We start from the raw sequence: 20,635 nt of genomic DNA, 5'->3' as shown, positions 1-20,635 counted from the left end.
CTTCCTGCAATTCATGCGGATGTGAGAAAGCTATAGGGCACCTTCGTTGCCGATTTGCCTTACTTTGACGGTGAAGGATGCGCTCCGCGTGCCACATTGGGCACTTCGACGACAGAATGTTGTCGCAAGAAAAATATTCGGGCACCTTTGCCGAAGTACTCATGCATGCACAGGAGCAGATTGAAGTATTGAGGAAGCTAGCAGATCCGTTCTGAAAGCGCAGAGTACACCATCCAGCTTTTGTGGGGAAGGAAGCCAAATCCTGCAAGGAAGCGTGCTTCTTGAATGCAACAGGACTTTCTGATCACGTGTAACTATACGTCCGTGAACATTTCTCTTCCGGTGTGTGCGCAGTGACAAATTTTTTTCTTGCTTATCTTTCCTTCGCCATTTCTTCTTTTTACAGTGCAGAATAGCGAGAGTAGCTAATGCCAGAGTTGGCGCTCTGGTTGTTACGAACTACACCCAAAATTAGGCGAGAGGCTGCAACAGAAAAAGCAGTGGCACTAGCAGCATCGCATTGTCCAACTGAAATAAGAAATTTACTTATGGGAATGTGTGAAATAGTGCTGATTCGACTGCCCAACTGCTGCATTTACGGCAGTATTTTCACTAGTGTTGATTTTTGTCAGAGTATCGCATCAAGCAGATTTAATTGGAAACTTTAGCTCAGTTCATCTGTATTGAATAGGTATCAGGCTCAAACAACCTTCTAATAAGCACACGCTGAACAAATTTGACAAATATCTATTTTTTTAGTTCCGTGGTTCAATTACTTCTGAACTTCCCTTGCGTAAATTCTCAAAACTTTGGAAATTAAGACCGTACAAAAATATCAAAATTTTAAATGCCAGTAAAAGATGAAATATTAGAACTCTAACGTTGCAAAAAAAAGAAAGCACATATAGCAATTCTGTAAACTCGGCCTTTTCCAGAGTTTATATCCTTCTTTTTTTGCGGGGGGAGGGGGAGGGGAGGAAAATTGGAAAAACATTTAAAGAAGAATTGATGTAGCAAATCTAAAGAATTTCAGGCCCAGCATAAGAACGTACTACATGTATTCCAATCGCATGAGTGGTGACAAAATAAGAATATTTCAACCTATCATACGTATTTCAACATGAAGAACTTAACCTAAAGCTTTCTGTCATGCCCAGGGCCTGTCGGAGGGGCTTGCGGTCTCCCTTTATTTTATTAAATCTTGTCTCTCTCTATTTCGACATAGACTACATAAACATAGGCTACATAGACAAAAACACAATGGAAATCAGGAGTGGTGGTGGTAGCCTAATATTAAGGCCGCTATACACCAGTGATGTGGGAACAGTGGCTGGTCGTTTCTTTACGCACGGGATACATCTCCCGAAGTACCGACAGCTTACCACATTTGGCAAGCTTTTGCTTGGAAGGCAGGCTTTCCTGTAGTAGCCTGCAAGTACAGTGCTGTCTCTTTCGTTTAAACCACAAACTCACTCAGCATCTCGATGCAGAGTCGTTGGCATGAATAAGTTACTGTCACTCGAGACCACTGGGCTGCATGCTCCTCTGTAAGCTTTCCTTACGCATAGATCGGGATCTTGCATCTGTATTCCCCAGTGTTGCATTTGTGATGTGGCGCGAATGAAGGAGTTCGTTCTTGTGTGCCTCGGGACCTTTCTGTTCTATGAACTTCGACACTAACGATGTAACTTAACTTCTAGTTTGCTTCTGTTAGTGCCACTTGGAGTATTCTTATGCATAATTATCCTATCAAGACAATCCGGTGCCTCGCAGAGGCACCAACCTCTCTCTTTAAAGACAGCTGGTGTACGCGGCGACAACAACGCCATGCACAGTCGGTCCACCTTAGCCGGATCATAAACAATGACATGTAGTATAAGTGAAAATTATTTTCACAACTTCGCGGAAATATTTTATTTATTGCCCTACCGTTTCGGCCGGTGGAGCGGCCTTCGTCGGGGGATACTGGCATATGACCGTTGACGCAGGTCGGTCTACTGACTGGAGCTGCTGGACATTAAAGCAAAGATCACTGCGAAGTTGTCAAAACCATTTTCATTCAGTTATTGTCCGGCAGGTTGAACAACCTACACTAAATATATATATATATATATATATATGTATATATATATATATATATATATATATATATATATATATATATATATATATATATATATATATATATATATATATTATCATTACAAACCAATTTTGCTAAATTTCGCGCTTCCATGACTATTGAAACGTTATTTTCTGATGTATCTGTCACATATGTGACTTGTGTTACAAGTATAATAGCTTGCAGTGTTACCCGCCCCGGCTGAGCGGCTACGGAGTCGCGCTGCTGAGCTCGAGGTCACGGTTTTATTTGCGGCCGCAGTGGCCGCATTTAGACGGGAGAGAAATTGAAAACAAAATCGCGTTTGCGTAGAATTATAGGTGGTAAAAAATATTCCGAAGCCCCTCACTACGATTTGGCTTATAATCAGATTATGGGTTTGGCACGTAAAACTCCAGAAACTTTTGTTATATTACTGATAAAAGGAGTAGCTGGCGTAATGTGCTAGTGGGAACATCTTATATACGCTTTTATTTTTGTCACGCTCTTCTTTCCGTCTTTACTTCCCATTTCCCTTCCCCAAGTACAGGGTAGCAAACCGGAACTTTTACCTCTGGTTAACGTCCCTGCCTTTCTCTCATTTGCATCTCTCTCTCTCTCCTATTTATTCGTATCAATAATAATAATAATAATAATAATAATAATAATAATAATAATAAAGAATGACGGTGAGCTGCGCCTCTTTTTTGAAACCAGGATCATCTGGTAAGAAAGAAGTGTGAAAACTCGGCAAGGAAAAAATAGCGGAAGGGGGGAGCGGGGTGAAATTTCGCCCAAAGCGCGATGTGGTGACACCGACAGCGACACGGAGCAAAACTGCGATGGCTTTTCACACTTGTACTACTGCCTTGTATTGACTCGGCATCATGTCCTCGCTCGGCTGTGTCTTCGACGGCGTTGGCATTGTGCGCCGACATCTGGCGCGCACACTGCCGTATCTGGGCGCCTCCGGTATTGAGCAGCAGCCCGCATAAAGATGAACGCGTCAATGCAATTAGCCACGTCCTAATCGTCCTTCCCTCCTTGTCCTACGATGTCATTCATTTCACCCTGACTTTAAGTGAGAAGGAAAAATTATCGTACGCTGATAGGTAGGTAATTTGTTTTCTTTCTGGCGGCGCCTAAATCTTCCAGAACGGAATTGGCGCCACTCTTTCCGCTACTGTTTCCAGTTGTGACTATTGGTCTGTAGAGCTTCCAGTTAGTTCTCAAGGGAGCTTGCAAAAAGTGAACCGCTATTTGCTAAAATATTCCTAAAAATACCGGTTTCTTCACCGCCTTGTTGACGACATGCTATGATAACAGCTTGAATGACCGTAACTTAACGGCAACCTAGAGCGACTGCGATGACATACCGTGTCTGAAGCACACTGCCACAAGCAATAGGGCACGCTTGAGTTTGGCCTCTAAATTCATCGATGGCTGCATCGAATCCATGCGTGCAATCTATGCATTTGACGGTTCGCAAGCCTTTCGAGTAAGTGGTTTGGGGTGATTCTCGAGTAACAAAGACGGCAGATGCGCAATGTTTATGCTTTGTGTAGTTTACCTGTCTTAAACTCCACACGAAGTTGCTTTTCTGGTAGTGTAAAACAAAATCACCGGTGCAACACGCACGATTTACTTTTGTAGGCCCTGAGAACGTCTCTCCTCGGCCCATGCGACTCCCGACAATGCAGCTGGCTTTTTCCTTTCTTTTCTTTTGTTTTTTTGTCACTTTGTGGCAACGCGTCTTCCCGCCGAAGGGGCCGCAGGGTGACCACGAGGCACGCGAGAAATTCGTTCTCCAAAATGACACTGAACGAAACGAGCAAAAGTCGCTTAGCTTCGGACGTCACTCCTGTCACCGCGTCACGCGTCCGTTTTGTACGTGTCACTGCGAACTTCTCTGCGAACATCTTGCATCCGTTTTTACTTCTGTATATGGCTATCGCTCTTTTCCTCGTCTCTCTCATATGCCTTTAGGGGCTCGCGGCTGCAATCTCAGGCCAAGAAGCCTTGCCCGGCGCCAGTCAACTCCACGCGACAAGTGACGAGCTGCCCTTCGCCGTACTTATTGCCTGCCTTCCTGCCTTCGGAAGTTGCCACAGTTATTATTTTTTTTTTTTGGTAAGGAACGTCTGCAGCCCCCGAGAAAACCACCGTTCCTTCCCTTTGTGTGCAACACGTAAAAGTCCGTAGTGCTTGCCAGGTTACCCTTACGTCAGCAGCAGTCACGCGATCAAACGGAGCTGTGAACGTATTCCTTGATCGATGATTAGGTAGCATATTTAATAGCTTTAAAAGACTACTTCTTTCATGAAACTTTGTGCTTTTTTTTGGTGCTGCTGTGTAGCCACCCTGCTGTATTCCTGACTGAGCCTTTGTCCGCCTTTCTTAGTTATGTTTACGTCATGACGATGCTCGAGGTTGGAGTGTAATGGCTCCTTCCGATCCATGTATGCAAGTTCATATATAAGTCAGCGACAGGTGGCAGACTGAAATTAAGATTTGTTTATTGTAGGTAAATCAGGCCGACAATCAGGAAGAACCAACGACAAACGCTGTCATTGTCCCTTATTGTTTGCTGCACTGATTTACAATCTAAGCACATATAACCAATACGCCGCCTTATTCAAAATTAGTATCGTGTTATCACTGTAGGAAGCTCTAGTATTCAATGATGATTTGAGTGTTCGTGCTTATCAGACGGCACTGCTTTCTTTTTCTTTAGAGCAGCTTAATGTTTACAGCTAATCTATGCCTGGTAAGCTCCCATTGCATGCATATTCTACTCAAAGCATCTGTGTTGTTTTCGTATATGTTCAAACCGAGAAACATTTGACGCTGACTCCTACTTCTGTAGGTATATGGAACATACCGACTACTTTCATTTCTGTTCTTTCAGTTTTCACATTTCCATTTACGTATTTGTGTTCTTCCGCTATTAAAATTAAATTTTATGAATAGATGGCGTCAATTCTTCATTTTTTTCCCGTCGTACCATATTATCACAAGGGATGCCATGACGCATCGATTCCGTCAAGATAGAGCAAAAGCAAGGAGAGGAAAGGCAGCGAGGTCAACCAGACGAGCCTAAGGTTTCCTGCCCTACTCTGAGGGTCAGATAAAGGGGGAATAGAGCGACGAAAGGAAGAAGAGAGTGGGAGTACGGGGGGTGGGGGGGAGGGGTGTGAGTGCCCGTGGGAAGACGCACAGGAGACTACTGTAAGCGGTCTGTCAGACCGGTGCACTTCAAGTACAGCACGAGTGCACGTATCGCTTTCTATGCCAGCGATGTATGTGTCCACGGTGCGAATATCCATGTCTCATAGATACAGTCTCGAGCCCAGTTGATTTAAAATTTTCAGGAAAAAGAGGCGTTGGACGTCGTAGCGAGTACAGATACAGAACATTTTCGTGGCAAAACACTGTCTGTGTCACAAGGACAGCTAGAACAACTAAACATTTTCGTGATTGCCTTGATCTGGAAGTAAGCTTACCGGAACTCAACAAGAACAAGAGAAAACCATAGAGCACAGACGTGAATTCTGCGAATCGCTTGTCTGACAACGTGAAAGGTAAAAAAAAGCAGGAAGTTAACTAGCCTTACTTTAGGAAAAAGGAAAAAGAAACCTGGAATGAAAAGAAAAACACGTGCACACACATGCGGTAGACGGCCTTTTCTGCATACGCCCTACGTGGGCGTTCTTCTTCTCCGCTTATAACGATCCCTTCCCGCCAGGTAAACCGGACAAGGCAAGCGAGCGAGCAAGCGATGGGGCGCGCGCGCGCTTCCAATAACCCCGTCGCACGAGCTGCCCGGTCGCGAGGCAGCGACCGCCGGCGCTGACACCCGGGGTCGGAAGTCGCAGTGCCACATGCTCGTGACAGGCCGCTGTCAGCGCACGTTTCCCGCCGCAGCCGCGCCAATAGTCGCCGCGCTGATCGCGCCGCACGTCTTTCCTGTGCGAGCGTATACGCTTCGTATACGCGTCGAAGCTCCTCTCGTGTCCCGTTTTCTCGCCTTCTTTTCGACAGTTTGTTTCGTCGAATTCACTTTGGCAAACCTGTCTTGTCGGGCGCAGAAGAACGCAATTTTAGCCTGTGACCTTACGGCCTGTGCGTGAAACATTTGGAACCTGTTAGGCAGAGGAATGTTTCTAAATAGAAGTTGTTTACTCTGACAATAGATAGCGCGACGCGTCGTTATTACTTCAAGCTGGTCTCAAGGGTAAGAGTGCGAACAGAGTGCCTGGCACAAAGTGTAGTACAATAAGACAAACGTCGCCCGCTAACAAAACACACACAAAGAAAATACGTTTCCCTGTCACGCATGCAAGAGGCAACAAGAAGACTTTCCTTTTCTTGTTTTTTTTCTTCATTTACTGGAGCTTCTTTTTCACAGACAACAGTGACAACTGGAATTGCTCCCCACAGAAGTGTACGAATACCGCAATTACGCCTAATAGCACATTTACGTTACACTGTACGCCACTATGGTAGTCTCTATATGGGATCCGCGTAATACGGAGCCGATGCAATTGATATTTCGTTTATTAGAAGCCTTGCTCGGTATATATAGTTAGGGTTTAGATACCGAGCACCCCCCGAAGAAGCAAAATTCAACCTGATAATGGGAAACCAACGCGAGTACGCGCGATTGCAGCAGATCTCCGGACACCCCGCGGCAGTGTCGGCAGCGTAACAAAGCGCCGAACTTTAATCAGCGACCGTCAGTGTTGTTAGACAAAACAAGCGCCGCCGCGGGAACCCGTCGATATGGCTGCACCCCAGACTCGCGTCCGGGTCGGACCCGCGCCTTGTCCTCTATATATTTTCCGCGGCCGCGGCCAAGACAAACACCGTCTGCTCCAGCAGCAGCCCGTGCAGCGAAGGTCAGCGTACAGCAGACGTCGTTCCCGCTGCCGCCCCGGCCACCATTTGTTGCCCTTTGGCGACGGCGCACTTGCGCGGAGAACGGCGGCGTGTTATTGTATACTACTTCAGGCGGCGCGCGCCCAGTAGTCCTACCACCGCGGATCGGTCCGCGGCAAATTGAGTCCTGGTGCGACGACCACGGACCCCCACTGCCTATCGAGCGGCCATCACCGCACAGCGACTCTCATCGCCTCGGGGGTTCCGGTCAGCAAAGAGTCCGAGCGGCGAAGGGGGGCCGGAAAGCGTAGGCGATCGTTGCGTGTGCATATTTCGTTACGTGTTTGTAGCAGTGTTTTGTCTCTGCCGCTTCCGTAAATAACAGCGCTGCACGCACCAGGCGCTGTTCGACGCGCGCTCTTTGGGTCCGATCTGGTACATGCAAATAAGACACCATAGAAGGAAGCGCAGGCAATGCCTCGGGCATTCCACAGAATTCGCGATGACCTGAAGGCGTGTGCAGAGAAAATCCTCCAAGTGAGATTGAAAGGTGGGATGCATTTCCTGCCTTGTCGCACGCACGATTAATTGATGAACCGGACGTGGCCGTTCTGTGAGGGCAAAAGCGAGTAGGAAAAGCAAGGACCGCACGTCCTTTCATTTCATCGGGGCAAACCGGGGAAAGCTTACTGCTCGCTCGTTTTTAAAGCTCGAAGGTCCATGAATATGTCCAGTACTGTACCTATTTTGTCTGATGAATTGAAGCGTTTGCTCTTTCATCGGCGTTTCTCGAAGCAAGTGTACACGATGAAACTGTTAATAAAGCGACTTAGAGGCAGCAAATAACTCTGATATTTCAAGCAACGTCAGAGTACTAAGCATCTTTTCTCAGCTGTCTGCTTCAACGAGCCTATGTAGACATCCTCGAGTGATTGACGTCCATTTTCACCAATGCTACCTTAACCTGTTGCTTTATTAAAAACTTCTCATCGATTTGAACTGCTTGTTTCTTTACCGTTTGCCTCAGATCATACATGTTAGTGAAGACGCACTACGGTGCGATTATGTCGATATGATGGCTCCTCCATATTATAGAGTGTCTGGCAGTGCAGGTTTAGCTTTCGGTAAATTGCGCTTTTAACAACACCCGGAGCCTCACGTCCGCGCTAACCCAGTGAGAAAGCCGACTCTAAAAATTACTACCGGTGTGGGCTCCGACTTGGACTGCGGTGTTCAAATCAAGCACGCACTGGGTCGCAAGGCGTGAATTCTTGTCAGCGAATGCACGTAATCAATATCCTGATGGTGCAGACTGTCCGAGCACAGGTCTCAGAATCAAGGGGATCCATTTTCGATGCACTCTTTCATGTTGTACGTCAGTTACTGATCTCATTTCTTAAAGGCGATAACAGGACTATGATCGTATTCAACTAACATTTTCACGACGATAGCTCCCGCAGAAGCCCCCACAGTTGGATACAGCCTACTGAATACCTGCGAAAGGGACGCATGTCTCGTGTTATGACATCCCTTCGTGAACAGTAAAAATAAAAATTCGCCGTCACAAAGCTACTTCGGCAAATTGCCTTGTAGCACAAGGACACGAATGGCCCAAACAATTTAGCATCAATAACTACCGAATTATACACGTAAAACAGGAATACGCTGCAGCTTACTTCCGCAAGCTTCCACTGTTCAATCGCTTCTTCGGGCACTTACTCGTCAATTTTCGACTGTTGTAGACACCACAGTTCAGTGCGTGTGGTGGGGTCATTGTTGGGTTGTTGCAAACAGAAGAGCATGCCAATCGCAATGACCGTCACAATACGTTCATTATTATAATTCTCATCGGGTGCAATAACAACTCAAACAATATTGTGTTGATCCGATCATGGGGTCTACAGTGCACTTCAATTCCATGCGTAGCATCCAGGTCATCCCGTGTGGAATATTTTACTACTGAAGTGGATAGTTGGCAATACAAACGGCCTGTGACAGGCCGTAATTTATCCTGATCGTGCAATCTGGAATATTCGGCACGTGCTCTGATTATATGGAAATATTCCGGCAAGGACACGCGGGCACGTGACATTAAACGGCGTTATAATAGCAGTGCGGAAATCGTCCGCGTCGAACACTAAATAAACATTGAAGGAAACAAAATTGACTGTGCTGTAGTATTTTCCTCATTATTTTTCCGTCTAAGGTATAATCGTTTGTCATAAAGTTAACTTGGAAGCCTCTGCATCATTACAATAATTTAAAAATATTAGAAACAGCGTTCAAGATGAAAAATTAGTTTGGATATGCATAACGCTTTCTCAAATAAACGACAGTTAAGTTTGTCATTGCGGAGTTTCACGAAGGGAAACCACGAGTACGAAGGCTGTTCACCTCTTTGTTTTCTGCAAACCACGCTGTACAAGAAAGGAGAAACTGGGACGAGACAACCTGGCAGCAAGCACGTCCACTTTTGCATCGGCAGAGCAGCGGCACCACGGCTGAACTCGCTGACGCGTCTCGAGATGGCAGGCGCGCGAAGTCAGCACTTTTTTTGCTTCCTCTTTAATAAGCCACGCTTATCGCGCAGCTACGGTAGCAGCGGCCCTCCTGCAAGCTGTCTTCATTGTTACGGCACCGTTAACGCCTGGCGTGCGACGCCTTGTGGCCCCTCGAAACCTATGCAGCAGCGGAAGCCAGCGGTTTCTCCGAGGCAGTGCGCTATGCGCAGGAACCGTATACGGGCTCCCAGCCCGGGAGCCGACGCCACCCCGCCAACCCTTCATCGCAGCGCAGGTGTTTTGTCCCCAGCACAAGGTTCACCACCTCGACGCGCACGGGAGAGGGCAGCTTAATTAAAAACTCGTTCCCTGCCCTGACCCTGCCATGCGTTGCGACCCGACCAGCTAGCGCGCCTCGGTTGGTTATAGTGTGCGACGAGCTAAACTGGGGCTACCGTGGCGGCAACTCCTGGGGCCACTAACGTTCCCCTCTTTTGTTGCTTTTCTTTTCTTTCCCTTTTCTTTCCCTTTTCTTCTTCTATTCTTTTTCTTCAGCTCCCTATATGGCACGCTTCGGCGTAATGCTTCGATGGCCGCCAGTCTGTGGTCGGCGCGAAGAAGTGCGCGATTCGCAGTAATGACTCGCGGCGGTAATAATTGTGACTCGGCGGAGCGCGGAAACGTGCGTGGCGAAGACGCGGTCGGTTGCTTCGTTCCCGACTCTGGAAAAGGCGTCGTGCTTGAGCGAACGTCCGTTGCGGAAGCGCTGTCTTTCGCGAGCCGCGGTTCTGGCAGCGCCGCGGTGCCATGGTTTGACGGCCGATCTCTCCGGCTTCTTCGGATCGCGCGACTGAGCTCGTTCCTACCCAGGGGGTCCGGTAATCCGTGAGAAATGATCGTGGTGCCCGAAGAGGTAGTTCGATTCCTGGCAGTTGTGCTGCCGTATTCCGAAGCTTCGCGAACAGCGCCGTAGTGCGCTCGATATAGGGAAGCCCTCTTAAGTATAGAACACAGAACGCATCAGCCATATCACGTGAGGTCCTGACGGTAGTCCGTAAAGCAATGAAAGCAATATGTACCCCGAGGAGTCACATCAGACTTCACTACTTGTGTGAAGAAGAGTGCTCTGCGGTGCGTGGTGTGCATGTCTACGTAGTTGCACACAGGCATTTTCATTCACACCCAGCGTCAAAGCTTCACATTACACCAGTTTGTCTGCTTAGCAGCGCACCATTTACCTCTTAAATATAGATAAGGTTGGTGCCTGGCGGGAACACGTGATACAGTATAAATTATATAGAATACGGCCAGCTTCGTATGGCCTGATACGCCGTTCAATAGGTCGCAGGTACGACTTTAATGAAGGAATTCTGGAGTTGTACGTGCCAAAAGCCACGCTTTCATTTTCAGACAGGCCGCAGTGGGGGACTACGAATTGATTGTCACCACCAGGGGGTCTTTAACGTGCCTCTAATGCGTGGGACACGGGCATTTTTGCGTTTTGCCCCCATCGAAATTCGGCCGCTGCGGCCGACATGTAATCCCACGGCCTCGTGCTTAGCAGGGCCACTCCATAGCCGGTGAGCCATCGCGGCGGGTAGGCACGACTTGGACATCTAACTTGAAATTCCCGTAATCAGAGCGTTTTAGAAGGTAGTGCCAACGTGGGCATTGTGACCCATCATTGGCCACTAAATCGCCGAGTTGATACGCGGTTCGTGATCAGCGACTTGAACAATACGCCCTGAGACTAGACGCTTCGAACTTACCATCAAGACTGTTTTCTTAGAAATGCACCAAATGGCTGCATGAAAGTTCTAGCCGCCAGCCGAACGCTGGTACTGTATTCACACCCTACTTTACAGTGGCTTGTAATGAAGAGGCTAAACTACCATAGCAAACTACTGGCTCTATATCTTATTTAACTTAGCAACAACAACAAGGCGGTATGAACACTGTGGGTACATCCAGCCGACTCTCACGTCGGGGCCAAGAAAGAAGCTAAAAGAGATCTGAGGGATGACCGGAACCTGTTTGCTGGGGTTCAGCCACGGGGCTACTCCAAAAGTCATACTGCGAAGGAAGTGCAATCACAAGACCAGTTCCATGTCTTTTGCGTCAGCATAAATACTGAACCAATTGCAGCCCTAACATTCATTTCTTCTGACGCACATTGCACTTCCACAAAAATTGCATCTGGCACAAGAGTGGCTATCGCGTAAACTTTTTACGGATTCGAGGACAACATCAGCAGCGATCACTGATACCGGTGAGCGGTGCGACGGCATCAAGCGCTGTCGTTCAACTGCCACCGTGGCAGAGGGGCAAGGCAGCAACGGAGATGCGCAAGTGGGGCAAGGGCCGCCGTTACCGCAACATGGCTTCGGAACCGACGAGCCTGTGAGCCAGCTTGGAGCCGCCAGGCTCTCCTATATTCGACCGCCAACACTCGTCTCGGAAGCGACGGGGAAAGCTGGGAGCATGTCGGAAGAAGCAAGCTGTTCGAAAAAGTTGAGAGTGGAAGATCAGATTTACCACATCAATGAGAAAACATCGGCCTACTGCCTTAGCGAAGAAGAAGACTGATTGTGATGAGGAGGCAGATTCTTTCACTCTTGTGACATATAAAGAAAGAAGGTTCGAGGGAATTTCTGTGGTATTCCGACCAGTTGAAGAAACGAAGAGGTTTTGGAAAGTTAACCTAAACATTGTAGCCTGAGAAATCTGCAGCATTAGCAAAAGAGAAAGTAGGTCCTTTCCGAGTGAACAAAGACGGAAGTTTCTTAGTCACTGTGAGTACACTCGCCTCAGCCAAGAGTTTGTTGTCATGAGTACAGGTGGCTGGGTTACTAGAAGCCATTTATTCTAGAGTCATACATATGAAGTGCTGGCAAAATCAGAAACGTACCTCTAGAATACACAGAAGAACAATTAACAGAATATTTAAGAGAAGCAGAGCGACATCAGCTAGACGCCAGACCCGTTACATACGTCAAGAAGATGGCACCATGGAATCGCAACCTATGAGAAGTGTAATTTTGCAATTTCGCTATGACCGAATAATCCCAGAGCGAGTGTATCTTGGCTTCACTAGCCATCTAGTCGAGGAATATCTGGAGCCAGCCAGACGTTGATACAGAGGCCAGAGATTTGGTCACTTAGCAAATAACTGCCCAGGAACAAGGCGCTGTAAAATATGTGCAGAAGACCACTATCACAAAGACTGCAAGTGTGTAAGACAACGTAAGTGCGCAAATTGCAAAGGGCCCCACACTGCATCATTTTCTGGATGCCCGCAGAACAACGCGGCTTGTCTTCAATACCAACACGGCATTATCTATGGTCGCACACAACAGCGGAACCAAACATGAATACGATGAACCCAGCGCAACCACCTCGACAAGCGCCTAAGCATCAGGAAACTTCTATACAATATGAAAAAGCTGCAAAGGGACCACAACACCGAGGGCAAAGGTTTGGGACATCACGAAGCCAACATCAAGCTCGATAAGAAGTTCAGGAGGAATCGCGTCAGAGGAACAACCACATGGCTAAGATGCGACAGAATACGAGCACATCGCAACCAGTAAGTGTAACGAAAGAGCCGAACTCATCTGCATCTCTTGCTGAACTTGTTACGCCAATGTTGTTCTGTGCTTTAAAAGCCCTACTTGCCACGCTTCCACAGGCCAATAACCTCCCGGAGGTCAAGGTCATATTCTCAATGGAACAAATGATATTGGAAAACACTACCTCAGCCACTGCGCAGGCGGAGCATCAATAATTTCTATCAAAATGTCGTCATATTCTCGTGGAACGCGAATTGTCTTCGCTCTAAGTGTGCGGATTTCAGAAAACCAGTGGCTCAGTTCTCCTTTCCTGTTTTATGTATTACAGAGGCCGGCGTAGACAATGCTTTTAGACTAGCTAACTACGTTGTTTATACGTCCTCTCGACCTTCAAAACTAAACAGAGCGATGACCTGCGTTCGAAGAGACGTGCCGTCAACCTTACTAAGTGTCGCAGCGTCAGACATCACAGAATACGTAGCACGTGAACTTCGGTTTGGCTGAGTAAATATCACTGTTGTTTATCTACAGCCCTCTATAAATATTTCACTTTCCACATTGATGGGCCTCTTTGAGAAATATACAAAAGATGTAATATTTTGCGGGGATTTCAATGAACACAATGTCATGTGGGGAAGCGCCTACTGTGACCGTCGTGGAAATGAACTAAAAAAGGCAATTCAGAAGAGCCTGTGTTTGTTGAATGACCGCTCAGTGACTTTCCTATGGGCCTTTAATTACTCCAGCGGCCTGGACCTCACGTTCCGCTCAAACGATATTGCATGTGAAGTAACATGGAGAACAGGCATTGAAACAAGGGGTAGCCATCATTTTCCTATTCTAATACAGCATTCCAGACTAAGATTTTCGACTTATCGGCGCTCGGCAAAGATAACAATTGGCAGACACTTCGATGTCACAAGTCAAGATGATGCGGTCAGTGATACAGACAGTCTATTATCGCTTATAGGAGAGAAATTAAATCTTTGTTCAAAGTTTATTAAGATTCCTGAAGGTTACGCTAATGCAGACTCTAAATACGAAAGGCTCAGAACTATACGCCGCAGAGCTGAAAGGAAATACCGATGCACAAGCCTTATAGAAGATTACCGAATGTCAAAAGATGTATGATCGTATGGGTCGGTAGCTGGAGCACCTAGGTACAAAGCACTGGCAGAATTTATGCACTTCGCTTACTCCCCTTACACCTGAATCAAAATTATGGGTTGTTCTGCGGTCTTTGAATGGGCCACAATGGGCCAGTAACACACCAACAGCCACTCAGAGCTCTAGCTTTGGTCCAGAAAGTACCGGAAACGACCGTTGCAAACGAGTTCTGTCAGTTTATTACACGCCGAAGTGCCGCAGTAAACACACCTAAATAGAGTAACTCTGTCGAAGAAGTAAAATCATCGATCACTTCTTCTATCAATAGCCATTATCATGACCTAGATCAGCCGTTTTCTTTAGAAGAATTAAATAGCGCACTTGTAAGGCGCCGCCAGAGGACAGCGGCTGGACCTAATGGGGTCACACATGCTGCACTGAAAAACCTGGATCCTGTGGCCACAAGAACTTTGTTAAAATACTGAACCATGCGTGGATATCGGCATGTCTTCACCCTTCCTAGAAAATTGCGTGAGTGGTTCCAATTATAAAACCGGGTAAAACTCATTTATCGCTAGATTCTTTCCACCCTGACAGTCTGACAAGTTGCTTATGTAAACTTATGGAAGATATTATAGACGCTAGGCTGCAGTGGTGGACAGAATGCACCAGTGCACTACCCGAAAATATGACGGACTTCCGCAGGCACCGGTGTACGATGGATGCTATTTTAGATCTTGTTAAATAAGTGGATCGTGAAAAAATCTGTGAAAGAATCACCACTGCACTGTTTTTAGATATAAAGCATGCATTTGACACAGCCAGCCACATTCACGTACTACATGGGTTAATTCAGTTGGGCATAGTTGGCCGAACACTAAGATGGATTGCGAATTTCTTAATAGACAGGAACATTTTTGTTTAAACTGCTGCACAGAGCACACAGCATAAAGTGAACCAAGGCGTTCCGCAGGGAACTCATCCTCAGTCCAGTTCCATGTAACCGTGTTATGGCTCAATTGCCCCATAGCCTGCCTGCTACTTTGAATTATTCACTATATGCAGATGACTTGTGCATATGGGCATGTGACTCGAGTACTCAAGCCTTCAGCAAAAGCTGCAAGCTAGCCTAACACTAATTAATGATTTTTTTAACGCAGAGGTATGATTATTTCACATGACAAAACTGCTGTGCTTCCTTTTACAAGGAAATACCTCAAGAGATTCCAGCTCGTGCTAGACTCTCAGCGTCTGGAACTTGTGCGACAACATAAGTTCTTGGCTATTATCATAGACAGATGGCTATCATGGGCTCCCCAAATAAAAGCATTAGAGGAGAAAGTCAACTCTTTAATCAATATTCTTCGTCGATTTGCTGCAGTGAGATGGAGCAGTTCAACCTGTTCCTTACTACGCATTCACTCAGCAATCATTAGACAAAGAATAACATACTCTGCTCCTGTGCCACAAGGGATATCCTGTAATCTAGAGGAAACAATTCAAAGAATGCTGGTCAGAAGCATTCGCATATGTCTTGATGTTCCGCGTGCATCTGCCAGTGCTTTGGTAATTGCTGAATCCCACCTACCAACTTTTCATGCACTAAGATTTACGGAAATTTGTCACTTTTTTCGTTTGGCTACACAACACGCTATCATCCACTATGCCAACACCTTCAGGATAGAACCGCTGCACGCATACATGAAAAAGTACGGCCGTGCGAAAACTTACTGCCTGCTTACCAATACTGGCCTACTTGCGCAACTCATCCCCCATGGCGACTAGCAATTCCAGAAATAGTCACTTCAATTCCTGGAGTATGTTGCAAATGTGATATGCCCGTATAGTTGCGATGAAGCAATTGACTTTATCACATCTTTGTACTAAGTGCGTAGATCACATTCACGTGTATACCGATGGATCATGCTGAAAACAAAGCTCTACATCTGCGTTTTATATACCTCCATACCAAGAGAAAAGAGCTTATAAGCTTTGCCAATTTACAGCATCCACAACGGAAGAACGTTACGCAAAACTTTCTGCTTTACGTTACATATGTCAGCAGTCAGAACCACTTCGCTAGGTAATTTTGAGTGACTCACAAGCCTCATTCCTGTGGTTAAATGAAATCAACTTAAGAAAAGCAAACAGCCCATTAACATGTGAAATACAGAAGACATACCATAGCGAGAGATCTACGACACGACATAACTTTCCAGTGAATTCCAAGTCACCGTGAAATCATAGGAAATGCAAAAGTTGACAACATGGCCACGTGCTCAGCAGCACAATCCGATAACCAATAAACTACCACAGCGAGTGGCTGGATGAGAGGGATTGCTGGGTCATGTGAAGGGGTACATTGCAGGAGAGCTGCCTAGCACCATCATTGACACCAGGCTGCTGATTCAGAGCCTTTTTTACGTCGAAGCTGCTAGCCTTTAGTTTGTTGGGATCTTTTGTGGCTTGCTCGCAACACCCCCCCCCCCCAAAAAAAAAAGACGGCAGCTGGAAAAGGGGTTTGTATTTGAGTTTCCGCGTAACAGAATTATGTTTTCTCGTGTGCTCGAACACTCCGATGCTAGCATGTCTGTGCGTTGTGTGTAAGTCGTACTTTACGAATTTTCCGATGCATTTCACTTTGAGCAATTCAATTACTTCAAAAACGCACTTGCGCTAGACAGAGGGCCTACAGGAATGAAGATGTATGTTGTGTTAATGGTACCACCACCTAACGGCCAATGCCACTCAGAAAAACCTCAGATGGCAGCTAGAAAAGGATTTTTCTGACAATTTCCGCGTAACATATTTATGTTTTCTCGTATATACGAATAACAATCGGAAGCTATCATGTTTGCAGCTTGAGTGCAAGTCGTACTTTACTAATTTCTGGCGCAATTTACTTTCAAACAATAATTTTCAATAAGGCACTTGAGCTTGACGGATGGCCTAGAAGAATGAGGACGCATGCTGTACTTCCGCACACGTGCGTGTGCGCGTGTCGTACGTCGCTTGTGGTGGTGGTGCTTGTGTGTCGGACTTTTTTTTTCTTTTTACTCTGTGAAATCAGTGAAAAAAGATTACTGTACCTAATGCATTTTCCAGGGGGTCTAAAAGTGCTTGTCATGCTTTCGCGTATGAAACCAACAAGTTGGGTGCCTAAATTCAAAAACGAGTATTCATTCATCATCATCAGCCTGGTTACGCCCACTGCAGGGCAAAGGTCTCTCCCATATTGCTCCAACAACCCCGGTCATGTACTAATTGTGGCCATGCCGTCCCTGCAAACTTCTTAATCTCATCCGCCCACCTAACTTTCTGCCACCCCCTGCTACGCTTCCCTTCCCTTGGAATCCAGTCCGTAACCCTTAATGACCATCGGTTATCTTCCCTCCTCATTGCATGTCCTGCCCATGCCCATTTCTTTTTCTTGATTTCAACTAAGATGTTAAAAACGAGTAACGGGGCAATTAAAGAGAGAGAGTGAACTTTAATAAGCACCAGCACTTTTGTCGGCTGGGCCTAGGCCTCCCACGATGGGACGTCGAGGTCTTGCCTCTTCGCCGCTTCGTAGGCCTGCTGGGTCGCCCAGAGTTGGTCGTCGAGGTGGGAGCTGCGAGGTGGTGGGTATATAGTGTGTGTGGGGCAATTAAGAAAATTATCTTTTTCACAACTTTCATGCTGTCGAAACTTGACAGAAAGAGCAAAAGAAACGGAAAGGGAAAGGTAGGGAAGTAACCATGGAAGTGCCCGGTTGGCTACTCTACAGTTGGGGAGGGGGAAAGCGGAAGAATAGGTAAGAAGAAAAGAGAAGAAAAATAATGTCCGCTGCCACAAGTGCTCGTACAGTCCAGTAGCCTTTAAGAAGTGCAGAAGGGCTTTTGTGGCCTTTCGCATGCAAGTGCAGAGTAGCAAACACACACTATTTGTTATCTCTATCGCGAAGCTCTTCAAGGGCCAAGCGCTTGTGCAACCGCAAATCTAGCAACATCCCGACAAATTACATTCTGCCGGTAATTGTGTCACACAGCCATAATGAGACATGTAGCAGCCGTCAGCACTTGAAATGTACTACATTTTCCTTGAAAGTTATGTAATGCAGAACGCTACGACTTCGCGCCCTATGAAACGCAAGTGAAGCACGTATAGCGTATATAACTCGTGCCTCAGGTAGACGGCAACACACTACATCGAGCAACCTTCGAGTACCACCGCAGGAAACGCGTTAAAACTTCCAAGGGGACTTATATACATCCTCATTGCACGCGAAAGGAACACGCACCTTACGTTCTTAATACACAGCATGCCAGGCCGGGGGATCGCTACACGTTCGCAGGCAATTAGGGTCAGACGTTTACGATCGCCATCGCACCACTCGACGAACTCAAAAAATTTGCCCTCAGGGCGCTGCTGCGTCTCTTTCCTTGCCGATATGTTTTTGTTTTTGGTTTTGGTTTTTGTTCCTTTAACGTTTCTTCGCTGTACGTCCATCCACGCCGCTTACGCAGCGCTAAGAGCTGCGTGTTATGGCTATTCACAACGGCGCGTATAGTAGCGCACCTGTCGGGAGAGATCGACCGCTCGTAATTCATCGCCGCAGACACGTGTGTGCCGCTCGCTTACGACGCAGTCCGTCAGGGCCATAACGGGCCTCTGGCTCGAAAAAACGCGCCGCAACCAAGGCGAGAAACCAGGTCTAAACACGCGCTTCCGCGCACGCCGCCCAGAGCCCATGCTCTTCGCGTTCCAGACGCGCTTCCGCCACGGTGGTTCTCGCGTCGGTTGGTCTGGCAGTTACCGTTTACAACCCGCGCGAGAGAATAGCTCCAGCGAAGAGACCACGCGCCACGGGCGTGTGTGTACGCGGCGCGCAACGGCACGGCGCAGCTTTTTTCTCCGGCATTTCGAATACAAGCGGCAAGCCGCGTCGGGCATTCTGTCCTGACAGCGCGTATATAGTTCGCTAGTGGTGACGCGTTATACCGCGCTCGGTGTTCGCTGCGAATAAACGGAAAAGAAATAAAGTGCGCGAACTGTAATCACCGCAAGTGGCACTGACTCGGCATCCAACAATATCGCTGAAGTTTTAGGCCCAAGTTTTTCCTTTGTACTTGGTCTTTCTAGATTTTTTTTTCTCTTTTTCTTTCCCGAAAGAATTACGGCACGCCTGCGGCGGAGCATCTCAACAGACTGCTGCCCGAGCGCGTTTTAAATAAGCCCGCGGCGCGGTCGTTGGCAGGAACAATGCGGAGACCGGCGGTCCTTTTATCAAGCGTCTAACTGCCCTCGCTTACAAATGCTCCTAAATTCCGCCGTACAAAATGTTCAATTACGTTGCCTCGTACATCGCCGACGTCCTTTGCCCTGAGCATTCGCGAATCAGTTCACGGGGGACGGGAACAATCACAAGAAGAATTTACAAAAGGCCGATAGAATGTTCGTTCCTCCGTAGATAACGTATAACTAGGTACCTAAGCGTACATCTCCGCTTTGCAAGAACCAGCTTTAGAAACTCCCGATTTAACTTCAAAGAAAGTGTTACTTTGACTCCGTGGTTTCTTTAAGAATAAACGGCGTTTGTGTCGCACGTGTTTGATTAATGGCATCGGCTAACGCCTTCCAATAGAGGGGGTACCTCGCGTACTACGCTTTACACACAAGAAAGTGTCGGAGGGAGGGAAAGCCCGTATGATAGAGGGAGGAGTGGGCACTGCGCCATGGATGTGCGTTAAGCATCATCAGGTTATCAACAATATCCACGAGGGCTCCCGTACTGCGTCACTCATGTACAGCCTGTACGTCCTGTACGTTGCATTAGGTCGTTGTACGCTTCATCAGTGAATCACGTACCAAATTTTGACCAGGATGTGCGGTATTTCGGCCCCGTAGAAAGAAACCGTGCTCTCTTTCCAATGTGAGTTGTTCTTGGCGTTTTTTATGCAGGGTGTTTGAGCAAACACTTTCAACATGCTTTGTTTTTTTAAGTTGCCTGCGGCAGATAGCAGAATTCTAGTCTATGAGCTGGTCTAACTCGGAGAGGTGGACATTACTTGCACAAGAAATTAAAATGAATAAACGACGAGTTAACAACACATTACTAATTAAGTTTTTAGCTAATTACTTTATGACACATATTGCAATATACAAATTCTAGTGGGTGAGAATGGAAGGTTTATACAGCTGAACAGAATTGTGTGGATAGACTATTTACAAGATATGCGCCATGAAACTTGCGGTAAAAATGCACTGTCGTTCCACTTCCTTTCTTAACAAAACGTCGTTTTATTGACTAAAGCACAAAAGTAACTAGAACGCTAATGCATATCTGCTGGCTTACTGCTACTAAAATGCTAGCTTACTGTTTTTTCTCATCTTCCCCTTTCCGGAGTATCAACATACAACCAGTCATGCTCATATATAGCGCCCTTCAAACATATTTAGGTCCATTTATATGTAAGGAAGAGCCTGAATACTGAATA

At 46.7% G+C, this 20,635-nt stretch overlaps 2 protein-coding genes across 5 annotated transcripts in view; both read right to left on the bottom strand.

The window, feature by feature from the left end:
* Positions 1-20,635, bottom strand: part of LOC135911282 (TPR-containing protein DDB_G0280363-like) — a 48,734-nt gene that overhangs the window by 5,414 nt on the left and 22,685 nt on the right. The window lies entirely within an intron of this gene.
* Positions 1-20,635, bottom strand: part of LOC135911292 (zeta-sarcoglycan-like) — a 56,474-nt gene that overhangs the window by 26,250 nt on the left and 9,589 nt on the right. The window contains exon 2 of one of the 4 annotated variants that reach the window (XM_065443490.1): positions 17,658-17,769. The exons of 2 other annotated variants lie outside the window; for them this stretch is intronic. The gene's annotated coding sequence lies outside the window, so the exon portion shown is untranslated. The remainder of the gene's footprint in view (positions 1-17,657; positions 17,770-20,635) is intronic. One more of the 4 variants, XM_065443491.1, reaches the window with a different exon arrangement.

Source organism: Dermacentor albipictus, chromosome 1 (assembly GCF_038994185.2).
Source record: "Dermacentor albipictus isolate Rhodes 1998 colony chromosome 1, USDA_Dalb.pri_finalv2, whole genome shotgun sequence".
In the NCBI taxonomy this organism is placed as follows: Eukaryota; Metazoa; Arthropoda; class Arachnida; order Ixodida; family Ixodidae; genus Dermacentor; species Dermacentor albipictus.
This window is presented reverse-complemented; position numbering and strand designations above follow the sequence as displayed.